Source organism: Colobus angolensis, unplaced genomic scaffold (genome assembly GCF_000951035.1).
Source record: "Colobus angolensis palliatus isolate OR3802 unplaced genomic scaffold, Cang.pa_1.0 Scaffold221, whole genome shotgun sequence".
In the NCBI taxonomy this organism is placed as follows: Eukaryota; Metazoa; Chordata; class Mammalia; order Primates; family Cercopithecidae; genus Colobus; species Colobus angolensis.
The window spans coordinates 6657-18063 of NW_012115389.1; the positions used below are offsets into that span (position 1 = coordinate 6657).

General features: G+C 37.3%; 1 pseudogene; it reads right to left on the reverse strand.

Annotated features, from left to right (window-relative positions):
- Positions 1 to 10387: 10387 nt before the first annotated feature.
- LOC105513035 lies at positions 10388 to 11172 on the reverse strand (annotated as a pseudogene).
- Between the last annotated feature and the right edge of the window lie 235 nt (positions 11173 to 11407).

The following is an 11407-nucleotide window of genomic DNA, read 5'->3' on the forward strand; positions in this document are numbered from 1 at the left end:
TGAATTCCTTCAGACTTGGGACCTGTAAAACTCTGTGACCCCATGAACCTTGATCATCACAGTCTCTGTTGTAGGTGGACTCACCACTCATCAGCTGGGTGGCCTTGGGCAGCTCTCTGTATCTATTTCTCAGTTTCCTATCTATGATATAAAATGATGGGTTAAGTAGATCAGATGTTCTCAAATAATGCTCCATAAGGCCTTGATGTGTCTGTGAATACTCCCTGAGGACCACTGGGTCGGGTGGGGGCAGTGGGGCACTAGTTGCTTGGGCTCTGGACTTTCTGAGGTACCTGCTCAAATGGAATAGCTCTACTCATACCTACTGGATTTACTGGACTTCTATATGAACTTTCATTTGATGAAAGAGCTAGAAGGCCAAAAAGAGGTTTGCAAACCACTAGTCTGGATAAAAGTTCAGATTCCTGCTTTGTCCTAGAATTAAATCATTCAACTTTGAGTTGAAGTAATATAAAACACCTAAATGAGTCTAGCATGAAATAATGTTCAACAAACACCTGTGGGATGAATGGAGTTCCTGCCCTTAAGGGATTTATAGTCAAATGGAAAACCTTTCTCATCCTAGAAAATACTATAGTTAAAATACTACTTCTTTTATCCTATGGCCATTATACTTTTAATTGTTTCTTAATATTTTAATTTTGTATGTAGCAATTTTGTATGTCTAGGGATTCTAGGAAGATGGCAGAGGAGAAGGCACCAGGAATTTCTCTCCCCATCTAAGCAAGCATTGTAATGGCAGAATCTGTCTGATGTAACTATTTTGGAACTCAGGAATCTATAGAAGATTGCAAATTCCAGGGGAAGGCTTAGGCAGTAAATTGCATTTAATGTTGGTCAGTTTCAGCTCTTAGCAGGTAGCAGCAGTACTCACCCTCCACCCCAGCTACATGACAGGCACCTGTTCATGAGTTCCTGGAGTTCCCGGAGTGACTTGTAGGCAGCTTGTATGCGCTGGGGTGGGCAAAAAGGATCCTGTCCTCCAAACATCAGGGATCTGTATTTGGATCATTGATTGCTTCTTCTGATCACAGACATACGGACAAAGTGGCTAATGGACATTGTGTTTGCACCTCCCCCCCATTTTTGCAAGCCCTTCCCCTCTAGCAGAAGTGATTTCCAGGAGATTTAAAAGGCTGGTGCCCTTTTCTGTCTCCCTTCATTTTTCTTTTTTCTCCCTTTTGGGTGCCAGACGTTGAAGACTATAACATTTGAAAACAACTGCATATATGGGGAGCATTAGAAAGTGACTGCACATACCCAGGAAAAGACCCAGGTTCAGAAAAGGCCTGCAAAGACCTAAAGTTTACAACTGACACTAATCTTTGGCACAGAGACAGCCTAAAACATCAGAAACACAAACAATAAAACATAAACACAAACAACAGAAAATCCTGGGAAAGGGGGAGAACCTGAGTTCCAGAGTTAGCATGTTATTAGATTCAAATGCCTGGTTTTCAACAAAAAATTGCAAAGCATGCAAAGAAGCAGGAAAATATGGCTTATTCAAAGGAAAAACGAAAAAACAGAAACTGTCTCTGAAAAAGACCTGATGGCATAGCAACTTGACAAAGACTTTAAAATAACCATCTTAAAGATGTTCAACAAACTAAAAGATGTAGAGAATGTCAAGAATAAGATGTATGAACAAAACGGCAATACCAACAAATAGAAAACATAAAAAGAAACCAAAAAGAAATTCTGGAGCTGAAAATACAATAACCAAAATGAAAAACTCAGTAGAGGAATTCAAATGTAGATTTGAGCAGGCAGAAGAAAGAACCAGCAAACTTGAAGGTAGGATAATAGAAATCAAGTCTGAGGAACAGCGGAAAAAAAAAAAAAGTGACAAAAATTGCACAGAGCCTAAAGGATCTGCGGGATACCATCTAATGGACCAATATACACATTGTGGAAGTCTCAGAAGAAAAGAGAGACAGAAAGGGACAGAGAGAATGTCTGTAGAGATAACAGCTAGAAACATCCCAAATTTGATGAAAGACATAAATGTAAACTTTCAAGAAGCTCAAAGAACTCTAAGTAAGTTAAACTCAGAGACCCACAGTGAGGGACATTATAATCAAACTTTCAAAAGCCAAACACAAAGAGAGAAGCAACTCATATACAAAGGATCCATGATAAGATTATCCACAGATAATCATTGGGAACTTTAGAGGCAGATGACAGTGGGCCAATATATTCAAGGTGCTAGAAAAAAACCCAAACAAATTGTCAATCAAGAATCCTACATCTGGCAAAGCTGTCTTTCAAAAGTGAGGAAGAAATTAAGACATTCCCAGATAAATGAGGAGGAAGTTTGTCATCACTAGACTTGCCTTGCAAGATCAAGGGAGTCCTGGAGGTTGAAATGGAAAGACACCAGATAATCACTTGAAGCTATATGAAGAAATAAAGTTATAAATACAGGTAAATATACTGCAATTATAAAAGCTAGCATTATTGTAATAATGATTTGTAACTGCACTTTTTGTTTTCTACATGATTTAAGAGACTAAAACATTAAAAGAAACAATTACTAGTCTAAAAGCTACTATTATTGTAAACTGATTTGTAAATTCACATTTTGTTTTTCATATGATTTAGGAGGTTAATGCATTCTGAAGAATTACTAGTTTATGTTTTGGACACACAACATATAAAGATGTAATTTTGTGACACCAAAACCAAAAGAGGTGGGAATGGAACTGTTAAAGGAGGAAAGTTTTTGTATGTTATTGAACTTAAGCATGTTACGTATGTTATTGAATTTAAGCTATAAATTCAAGTTAGAGTGTTACAACTTTAGGATGTTAAATATAATCCCCATGTTAAGCACAAAGAAAATAGCTATAGAATACATATAAGATGAAATAAGAAAGGAATTTAAATAATTCACTATAAAAAATCAACTAAACACAAAAGAAGACAGCAATGCAGGAAGTGAGGAACCACAAAAAGGTATAAGACATATAGAAAACAAATAGCAAAATGACAGAAGTAAGTCGCTCCTTATCAGTCATTACTTTAAATGTAAATGAGTTCAATTCTCCAATCAAATGTCAGAGATCAGCAGAATGTATTAAAAAACAAAATTCAACTGTGTACTGTCTATAAGAGACTTACTTTACATCTAAAGACACAAATAGATTGAAAGTGGAAGAGTGAAAAAGATATTCCATGCAAATAGTGTCCAAAAAGGAGCAGGAGTAGCTATACTAATATCAGACAAAATAAACTTTAAATCAAAAATATTTGCAAGAAACAAGGACATTATTTATTAATAAAAGGTTCACTTCAGTAAGAAGACATAATAATTATAAATATTAATATTTACACACCTAATGACCGACCATCGTATATGAAGCAAAACTTCACAGAAACAAAGAGAGAAATAGTTGTATGATACCAATTGGAGACATTAATACCCCACTCTCAAAAATGGACAGAACAAGATAGAAGCTAAATACGGAAACCAAGCACTTAAACAACACAATAAATCGACTAGATTTAACAGACATATAGAACATTGTATACCCAACAATAGTATACACATTCTTCTCAAGTGCACATAGGACATTTTCCAGGATAGACCATATGTTAGGCCACAAATTAAGTCTCAATAGATTCAATAAGACAGTTATATAAAATATGTTCACTGACCACAATGACAAGAGAGTTTGGAGAATGTAGTTTGCAGAATTCCAGTTTCAGTGGTACAGACGGCTGGGTGTGGAGCTGAGAGACAAAGGTCACTAAGGGACTTTTAGTGTGCTGCTCCTAGAAACTCCCAGTTTTGGAATCTATAGTGCTAAATATATTAGAGGTTTTTTTTTTTCACAAAACAATAATGATTGACTAAAAGGCATAAATGTATCAAAGAATTTTTTTTGAAATATCAAAGATATTTCACATCCTGCTAAAGGCATGCTAATCAAATTTATCCCTGACCCCAAACCAGAGGATAGGAGGCAACTATATAAAGTTCATCAGAATTGATATTCAAAATTATCTCAGTGGAAGAACTACGATTCACAAATCACCACGATAAAACCTAACAAGAATAGCTAAATGTGGGGTTTTCATTTGGGTTAAAAGAATTTTGCCTGTTCACCTGTTTTACATATAGAAAACGTATGAACCATAAATATGATATGGACCATATGATGGGGCTCCTAGAAAAATTAACTGCAACTGTCAGCTGTGTTAATAAGAACATACTTTCTATATCTAGGGTGGTCATGCCACTACTGTACTCAATTTTATTTGTAATACTAATAATTCCTTTGCAACTGTGAGATCTCTGCATACAAAGTTCAAATTTATAGAGGCCTACCTTAGCATATCATGTGGACAAGTGGAGGAATTTGTAGGATGTAGATATGTGAAAAATCCTACTTCACCTGTAGGTTTTCCATCAGAGTATTGGTAAAGATAACAGGAACATCAAAACATTCCTTTGTGTTCCAGACAAGTGATTTCGTACTCCATCAGATCCAAAGCCCCTTTTTATAACTAGCTTATAATAATCTTTTCTCTGCCATGAAAAAAATTTATTGATAAGGTCACTTAAACAGAAATTGTTATACAATTAAATATGATGTTATATATAATATGAAAGAAAAATAAAAGGTATTTCAGTGTAGAAATTCTCAGTTGCTATATAAGAAAATGTTATCAAGTATTAATAGTTAGATGCCTGCTCCTTGTTACAATGAATAATTTCAGATTTGTAATAAGTAAGAACAATATTCTACTAAATATTTCCTACACTCTGTCCTTACATTTGAAATTTAAAAATAAGGGTTAAATAAGTATATTTCTCTTATGACCCAGAATATAATTTATCTTCATGAATGTTCTATAGTTGGGTGGAGTGTTCCATAAATGATGGTCAACTTTTCTTATAGTGTTGTTCAAATCTATTTTCTTATTGACTTTCTACTTGTATTAATTACTGATAGAGGAGTGTTGAAATTGCAAAATATTTTACTTCTCCTTTTGGTTCTATCAAGTTTTTATGTCCCTGGTACATAAACATTTAAGATTATTATCTCTTTTAGTAGGTGCATAAACATCTAAGACTGTTATGTCTTCTTGATGAACTGACATCTTTACCATTAAGAAATTCCTGATTTTGGATGGCCATGGTGGCTCAAGCCTGTAATCTCAGCAATTTGGGAGGCTGAGACAGGCGGATCACCTGAGGTCGGGAGTTTGAGACCAACCTGACCAACAAGGAGAGACCCCATCTCTACTAAAAAAAAATTAGCTGGGCGTGATGCCATGTGCCTGCAATCCCAGCTATTCGGGTGGCTGAGGCGGGAGAATCACTTGAACCTGGGAGGCGGAGCTTGCAGTGAGCAGAGATAGTGCCACTGCACTCCAGCCTGGGCGACAGAGTAAGACTGTGCCTCAAAAAAAAAAAAAAAAAAAAAAAAGAAATGCCTGATTTTTACTTCTAGGAATATTTCTTGTTCTGAAATTTACTTTATATGATATTAATATAGCTCCTTCAACTTTGTTTTGTTTTGTGTATTCATTGTATGTCTTTTTCCATCATTTTATTTTTAATCTTTCTGTTTCTTTATATTTAAAATGTTTTTCTCACAGACAGCACAGCAGTTAGGCCTTGCTTTTTTATCTGACAATCTCCATCCTTTAACTGGAGTGTCTTTGTTTTATTTTTTAGTTGTTGCTCTAAGGTTTATAATACACATCTAACTTATAGTTTACCTTCAAATTATATACATAGAGTATAGCACCTTACAATAGTATGTGTTCATTTTCTTCCTTCTGTCCTTGTGCTGTTGTTTCTTACATGTTATTGTCATACATTATGCTGTTTTGTCATACATGTCTCCACAATACATGCTATTATTGTTGCTTTAAATAATCTGTATCTTTTAAAGAGATTAAATTTGGAAGAAAAAGTATTTTATATGTTCCTACACACTCATCATTTCCACACTCTTCACTCCCTGGTGTAGATGCAAATTTCCATTTAGTATTATTTTTCTTCTGTCTGAGAGACTTTTTTTCATGTAGCTTGTAATGCATTTTTCTGGTGATGAATTCTTTCAGCTTCTGTGTATCTAAATAAGACTCTTTTATTTTTACTTTCATAAACTATTTTATCTGGGTATAGAATTCAACTTTTTTTTTTTTTTTTAGTAGTTTAAAGATGTTGCTTTATTGCCTTCTGGCTTGCAAACTTTCTGATGAGAAGTCTGCTGTCATTTTTATCTTTGTTCCTCTATGTGTAATGTGTCCCAGCATCCCTCTCCTGGAAATTTTAAGATTTTTTTCTTTATGACTGATTTTATGATCTTTCTTAGTTTGAATTTCTTTATGTTTATTTTTCTTGAAGTTGCTTGAGCATCTGAATCTGAGAGTTTAGAACTTTCATCAAATTTTGACAATTTCAGCCATGATTTCTTTACAGGTTTTTTCTGTCCTTCTTACCCATTCTATTTGCTATTCCAGTTTTACATGGTTTAGACCACTTACCTTCTGCTATTCCTCCATACATCACTGATGCTCTGTTAATTTTTTCTAGTCTTTTTCTCTTTGTGCTTTATTTTGTTGAGATACTATTGCCATGTCATCAAGAATACTGATCTTCTCTTCTACAGTGTGTAAATTGCTATCTATCTTATCTACTGTTTTTTCTTCCCTACGAGATATCATATTTATTAGTATTTGTCAAAGATTTGAGAGAACCCTTTGCAAATCTTGAGAGTGAGCTCTCTTTCTCCCTCTTTCTCTCTGTGTAGTTTTCTCCTTTCCAGTACTTTGTCCCACAAATCTAGCCACCTTGCCTTCCTTAACTTTGATCTCTGTTTCCTTAACTCAGTGAGACTGTTGGCTGCATGCTGTGGCTTGAAAACTGCCTCCAGGCAGGAAGCTGGGGCAATCATAGCATTCAGCTCAACTGATTCTCTTTCAGGGTTCACAGTCCAGCATTACCAGTTGTTTAATGTCTGAAAACTGTTGTTTCATATATTTTATCTCATTTTCAATTTGTGCATGGAAGAAGGATAATTCCTGTAGCCATTAATTTTTCATGAATGGAAGTGAAAGTCTAAATAAGTAAATTTGAAAGTTAATATGTTATCTTCGTAAATGCAATAGTTACAAAAACTGAGATAGCTGCTCTTTTATTGGTGCCTCCAATACCATAAGCATTTGTTGATGGTGATTTTCTTCAGTAGTCCATTACTTTTGGTAAATTTCCAAACAAAACAAGTCTCAATCTTTCCTCAATTTACATGATATTTGCATTCCTGGAAATTCCATATATATAAACATGGAGCAAAAATGCTTTGTGTTCATATGTAAAATGGAGTTAGGTTCTGGGCTCAGATAATATAAACAGGCTTTTCCTTATAGAAAAGTCACATAGAATGTGGAACCATAACCCCCTGGGTAAGACTGTGATATGGGATCCTGGACCCTTATTGAAAACTACCACCTACATAATTCGTACCTTTCACACGTAACATATTTTATCTGTTGTATGCATAACCGTGGAGTAGTCCTGAGGCCTACATGCTCTTGGAAAAGCAATAAATAAGGTATGTCTTCATTCATCAGGGAAAGGGGGAAGATACATGATGTTTTGCCAAGATAATTACTGTATTTCATAATAAGGGAATCTATTTTTAGTTAAGATTTAAAAGAAGTACCTCTTTTTGCCAAAAGGCAATGTAAAATGTCCCCACTATTCATACAACAGATAAAAATATTTATTGAGTTCTGTTATGTGTTAGGTATTGAGGATTGACGAGTGGCTCAGAGAAGAATCCCTGTCCTCATGGAGCCTACGTTTACTATGGTTTGTGGAGAAAAACTGGCAATCAAAGGAAATGCCCACACGTCCCTCAAATTCTAAGAGTTGTAACATCAAACATTTCCGTTAACTAGTAAAACAAGTTATGAGAATTTTAGAGAGTATAATACAAAAGCAAAAGCCTCTATCAAAATCTTTCGGTCAGGGTTCCATACTTAAGGACTTTGAGGAAGTGTATAAACAAAGCTGCAGATGATTTATTTCAACTCTATTAATAGATTCGAAGACATTTTCAACTAATCCTGTTCAACCCACACTTTGTACTTTACTGAAACTGAGGAAAAAAGCCTCTCTCTTACTTTTGCCTAGTAAGAGAACACAGTTACCCAGGATCATCTTGGCTTTTGAGACATTATTGTTTTGGCTGAGATCCCACTTTCAGACCTCATGTCCTTAGATTTGGCAACTTGAATTCTGGACTGACGACCACTTGGTCTATTTGGACTGATTCTCTGAGCTACCTACTCTCTATGTGGTGATGTGGCTTCAGCCCAGGGCCACAGGTAGAATGTACTTTGTCCCACTCCCACCAGGCAGCTGCAATGCCAATGTGGGACTACATTTGTCAATTAAAGATCCACAACAATATGAAATGTGTAGCCACAAAAATAAAACTTGGTGCCAGGAGCCCAGGGTCCAAATCTCTGCTCCCAAATCTATTTCATGTGGATCCTGGTGTAAATCAATTAATTTTTTTCTTCTGAGTCTCAGTGGCGTCACCCTTAAAATGAGGACAATAATAACCTTGTTCATCAGATTGCTATGAGGATTGTAACAAAACCATGTGTTCCAGAATGCTTTGCAAGCCACACAGCACCATAGTAACCTACACTGCTGTTGTGGTAAGTGATGAGGAGGAGGGTAAGTGGCTGGTTGAAAGGACCCAAAGCCTGAAAAGTCTATAGACATCTGAATGCAATGTACGTTTTGCTGCTTTTCCTGATTAGACAACAACAAGCTTTTGCTCTTAATACTATTTCCACTTTTTACTTTTCTTTTGGATTTGTTGTCATTGATTCCAGTCTATCTAAACATAATTCAGTTTGGTGCCCAGGAGATAGTGAAAAAGCTGGTGCCCAGCTTTTTCTTCTTTGGTGTGGGAGCTTCTGCCTGGGGCTGACCTCCTTCTCCAGGTTAAGGTCCTGTGTAGCTGTCTTAAACTGACCGACCTGAAGTAGACCCAGACACACCTGTAAACTACTTACCTTGCATGGGTGGTGCCAGGCCTGGGGCTAAGAGGGCATGCCTGCTCCTGTAACCTGTAAGGCCTAGTAAAACATGATTAAGGCTCTGCTTGCTGTGTGGGAGTCAACAATGCCATTATAGCCTCCCTTGGCAGATGGTGGGCAAGAGTTCCTGCACTAATAAGAATTTCTTGCTGGATCATCAAAACACATTATCCTTTTGGGGTTTGGACCTTGTAGAACCTTATTCCTATGTTTGAGGCTTCAGCATCTGTGTCTCATGGTCAGTCTGACCTCTCTCTAAACAAGAGATCTGGAAAGAAACACTTTTCCAGGAAATCATCCACAGGCAGTTGACTGACCTTCCGCCATACCCCTTTCATTCCACCCCCAGCAGTTTCTCATGGATACGAAATATGTGCCTTGGGATAATTGGACTAAACAGGTTTGTCCGATTATTTACAAGCTCCTTTCAGTTTACTTGTTTACTTGTTTCAATTTTGCATGGCCAATTTAAAAATTTTTTTGTGGTTCAGACAAAAACCACATATATTACAATGTTTTAGATTAGTTAAGATTCTCTATGATGTGATTAATATAATAATCCATTTTCGGCCTCTGTTGTGAATCAGATGCTTTATATATACGATCTGATTTCATCTTCATAATGCTCCAGAGTAGGCATTATTATCCCCCTTTTAAAGATGAGGCTTAGAAGGCTAAACTCATCTGTTTAAAGCTATGTAGTTGATCATTATCAGAGCTGGAACTGGAGCCTACCTGGATTTCAGTCCAAGTCTATGCTGTTCCCACTATACCATACTGGCTCTTGACCCTTTACTTGCTCTTTGGCATGGCAGTGGAAATCAGTATTATTAATATTTGAGTTTCAGGTTAAGTTCCCTTCAACTTTTCTGTGCAGGGATAGAGGATAGGGTACAAATAGTTCCAGTTTTTTTTTTTTTAGATGGAGTTTCACTCTTGTTGCCCAGGCTGGAGTGCAATGGAGCAATCTCGGCTCACTGCAACCTCTGCCCTCTGAGTTCAAACAGTTCTCCTGCCTCAGCCTCCCAAGTAGCTGGGATTACAGGCATGTGCAACCACGCTCAGTTAATTTTGTATTTTTAGTAGAGATGGGGTTTCTCCATGTTGGTGAGGCTGGTCTCAAACTCCCAACCTCAGGTGATTCGCCTGCCTTGGCCTCCCAAAGTGCTGGGATTACAGGTGTGAGCCACCATGCTCAGCTTTTTTTTTTCTTCTTCTTTTTTCTTTTTATCATGCCACATTATTTTTAATTACGTACAAAGATCTAACATGTCACCCAGGGACCATTTCACCCACTGCTGTTTGGCCGCCGGTCTTTGTCTCTTTCTTCAGCAATGGTGAGGAGGGTACCCTTTCCTCGGGGAAGAGAAATCCATGGTCTGTTGCTCTTACCAATAACAAAAATGTTGGAAAGTCGAGTGGCAAAGCTGTTGCCATTGGCATCTTTCACATGAACCACGTCAAAAGATCCGGAGTGCTTCTCTCTGTTGATAATCATACCAATTCTTCCCAGGTTAGCACCTCCAGTCACCATACACAGGTTACCAGTGTCGAACTTGATGAAATCAATATTCTTGCCAGTCTCCAAATCAATCTGAATGGTGTCATTCACCTCGATGAGGGGTCAGGGTAGCGGATGGTGTGAGCCTCATGAGTCACAAGATGAGGGATTCCTTTTGTGCCCGCAAAGATTGTTCTCACTTTGCACAACTTGTACTTGGCCTCCTCAGGTGTAATACGATGTACAGCAAAGCGACCCTTGGTGTCATAGATCAGATGGAAATTCTCTCTTGTCTTGTCAATGCTGATGACATCCATGAATCCAGCAGGGTAGGTTACATGAGTTCAGACCTTGCCATCAATCTTAATGAACTGCTGCATGCAAATCTTTACTCCATCTCCTGTCAGGGCATACTTAAGTCTGTTCCTTAGGAAAATGATGAGGGGGAGACACTCTCACAACTTGTGGGGACTGCTGAATGGATGAGGAGCAAACACACCAGTCAATTTATCCAGCATCCAATGCTTTGAAGGTGCTACCAGCTTCAGATGCTTCTTGGGACCACGAACCATGGCCGCATTAGGCAAGGAAAGAGGACGTCTGTCTTCTGGTGCGCATAGAAATTTCGTAGTTACAGTTTTTACAAATCAATATGTTTCTTGAAAACATGCCAGGAAGCAGATTGTCATGAAGCAGGCTGAGCATCCAGGGCTATGTCCAGTTATTGATAGTGAGAAGTAAAGGAGAAAGCAATGAACAGTGTTGAATGGTAGACAGACACCAAGCATCGACCCTCTTCAGTCCCTC